Source organism: Alligator sinensis, unplaced genomic scaffold (genome assembly GCF_000455745.1).
Source record: "Alligator sinensis unplaced genomic scaffold, ASM45574v1 scaffold413_1, whole genome shotgun sequence".
In the NCBI taxonomy this organism is placed as follows: Eukaryota; Metazoa; Chordata; order Crocodylia; family Alligatoridae; genus Alligator; species Alligator sinensis.
Genome location: NW_005842308.1, coordinates 1,404,439 through 1,407,777, shown reverse-complemented (window position 1 = coordinate 1,407,777; position 3,339 = coordinate 1,404,439). Strand labels below are relative to the sequence as shown.

Genomic DNA, 3,339 nt, shown 5'->3' with positions numbered 1-3,339 from the left:
CTGCTGAACTGCAGAGGAGTCCTAATTTATATAGTGACACCTCTTCATCTTATTTACTATTCTGATTCAGAACTCAAATAAAATGCTACATCATACCTTTGTAAGAGGCACTGCTACAATTCTTCCAGACACCTCAGCTTAATTTCAACTCAAATACTTTCATTAAACAGAATCCCCAAGAGTTTTGATTCCAGTCCTTGTAACCCTTCACGGCTACTTAAGAAAGGGTTTTCTGAAATTTTTAGGCCATATAAAAAAATATGCATTTTCCATTGCCATTTCAGAGTAGTAGCCCCACACTCCTTAATGTAAGTTCCTTTTCAGTTGTATAAATCCTAATGCCATTATCATTTGAACATAATACAAAAAATCTAGGATTGGAAATGATTTACAGTACCTTTGAAAAAGCTCATTTTATTATAGTCAACACCAGTCCTAAATTTTTCTTATGGCAAGTGCTCTCAGAGACAGTCTTTAAAAAGTGCTTTCTTAATGCCCTTAATGTAATTATTATTTTTTGCTGTTAACATACACAAATACCAACCAGCAGCAGGAAATCACACAGTTAAGAATAACAAACACTCATGGAATCAAAACTCATGGCAAAGGTGATAACTTTTATTGGACCAACTAGATATTTGCAAAAAAAAATTCTTTGCTGTATTCTTTTTAGATCAAATATTTATACTGTTTTCTTCTCCTTCTCTGTTTATTTCCAAGTATCAAATTATACTATACAGATTCTCATTAGTAAATATAACTTTGTATTATTTGCAATTAGTAAACTACCCAAAGCACTTTTTCTTCTCCTTTTGGCTTCCTTTATTCTGTTAACTTAATTTAGATTAGAAGTCACAGCACAACTGATTCTGGAATTGCTGCCTTGGTGCTCTGGTTAGTGGTCACTTGTAATTAACAGCTGACATTCTTTCAATTAAACAATGGAAAAATAAAACTTTATCAAGATGGGATAGACTAACCATCAAAATTACACCACTTAAGTATTCCACAGAGAAAACTGTGGGACATGCTATCTCCCTAACTGATAACAGCAGACACTTAAGAATTCAAACATGAGATGCAAAAAAACTTGCAAAGAAAAGGAGAAAAGGGGGAATTAACTATCTGACTTCATCTCCTGGGATTTCAGGGTTTCAGGCCCAAGTGTGCTTCTATTAAAATAAAACTACTACTGAGCTCAATAGAAGGAATATAAAGGCTTTGGGGATATTTGATTCCTTTAAATGTAAATGTGTATTTTGGGCATACATGTACTTGTCATTTGGGTTTGGACAAGTTTGTGTATCAAACAATACTTAATACTTTGCAGGGGTCCTACGAAGATGAGTGTCTGTTAAGCGTTTATGTACCTACTTGTTTTAGTTTATGTACAAACAAAAGTGTCTATGCCAAGCTCTAGGGCTCTCTTAAAACTTTAACACCCCCATTACCATAATCATTATTAATAAAATATCCTTGCTTCACAGATTCATACTATAGTCATTCATGCAAAACTACAGCTTGTCTGGAGATTTTACCAATGCCAATAACAAAGCAAAGAAGAAAATGTTTACACCTCCAGCTCCCAGCAAAACCAGACACTCAGGAATCTGAAACCATTTTAGAACTGAGTAATGGTTATACACACCTCTTGATAAATTTCACTAGTAAAACATCAAGAGCTAGCTGCTTATTTTAAGTGGAGTAATAAATGAAATGTTAAAAGAACTGGGATTAAAAAAAATATTTCCCTCCTTAACAATGAATATGAAACAAACATGAGCCAGCCAAATGCTGGCACCTATCAAATCTGAAAGAAGGGAGTTGTCTGGGTAGATTAAAAAGAATGAAGTTTCTTTGAGTGATGACAGTTGTTCCAGCCATTGCTCTGGGGATTTATTGCTCAGAGGAGAATTTTACAGTAATTCCTTTAGTTTATCCTATAGGAGATGGGAAGATAACGTATTCCTAACCCAAAAGATGCTTTCTTTATAAGCATGTTTTTACATGTATTTCAGTTATAAAGCACTGAATTTGGTCTTATCTGCAGCGTCCTTCCTGGACAGCCACAGACTTGAATACATTCCAAGAACTCGCACTTCATTTCCTACTGCAACGGGATTAGGGCAAAACTCATTCATTAAGAAGCTATCTTTGGTGGAGAATGATTTCTTTTCTTCCATCACCTCTATTTACTATAAACATTTAATTATGAAAGTTTTCTCCTTTTTTTTCAGCTCACATGAATGAGAATTCTTTAAAGCAAGCATGATTGATTAGTAGCAAATGGGAGACATTTAGAGGGAAAAAGATAAACTAGCACTGCACCCATTAATTCATTTGTACGGTGCTACATTTGTAAAGTCCCTTTTCAGATGCTCCTAAATGATAGTAACAATAATAACAACAATAATGAGGATGACGATAATAATGATGATGATGATAAAATAATGGTAATAATCACAATGGTGACCATAATGGTAATGATAGTGATAATAATGATGATGAAATTATTATGATAATGATGATGACATCATCTGTGATGATAATGAAATCATAATGATGGTGATGATCATGATGACGATAATGAAATAATCATGATAATGATGATGGTGGTTGGTGATAATGAAATGAGGACAACGATAATTATAATGATGATGACAATGGTGATACAATAATGCTGATGATGAGGATAACAAAAATGATAATAGGAATAACAAAACCAGAGCCATCCAAAGATAATTGGTGCCCTAGGCAGACTGTGTACCTTGGCGCCTCCACCACTTCCAGTACAGAGGAAAATTAGGATAAGGTTGCCAGCAGTATGCTCTTGTCATAAGTCCGCTCAAAAGTTGGAAAGGTAGGAGTCGCGATACTAGTGATCTTTCCCGAGATCGGTTCCGAGGTCTTTCCCCCCTTCCCCAACCAAAGGTCTTAGAGCAAGGTGGAGCCGGAGCTGGCTGGCTGTCACTTAGAATGATGTTCCTGTTAGTTTGTTCTGCATATAATTTTGGCGCCCCCCCCAAATTTTGGCGACCACCTAGGTCGCCCCATGGTTGGCCCGGCCCTGAACCAAAGAACTATCAATCGAACAAGAACAATGACAACTACAGCGATCATCACCGTAACAATTACTAGTTTAACAACTAAAGTAGCAATCACCAAGCAGCAGCACCAAGAACGGGGGAGGAGGAGGATCTCCCCGAGCTTTCTCCCTCTCCGGGACTAGCGCTCCGGGCACCCTGCTCCCCCGCCGGTGTCACTGACCTGCCGCCCGATCTGCCCCGTGGCGGCCGCAGGGGCGGGGACGGGGCCCCGAGCACGCCGGTCCCCGCCGCC

At 37.8% G+C, this 3,339-nt stretch overlaps 1 protein-coding gene across 5 annotated transcripts in view; it reads right to left on the bottom strand.

Moving 5' to 3' along the window:
- SMAD9 (SMAD family member 9) overlaps positions 1–3,322 on the bottom strand; it is a 68,453-nt gene extending 65,131 nt beyond the window's left edge. For 3 of the 5 annotated variants that reach the window (XM_006028385.2, XM_025209795.1, XM_025209799.1), the window contains exon 1: positions 3,163–3,292. The gene's annotated coding sequence lies outside the window, so the exon portion shown is untranslated. The other 2 variants (XM_025209796.1, XM_025209797.1) reach the window with 2 other exon arrangements.
- Positions 3,323–3,339: the final 17 nt, after the last annotated feature.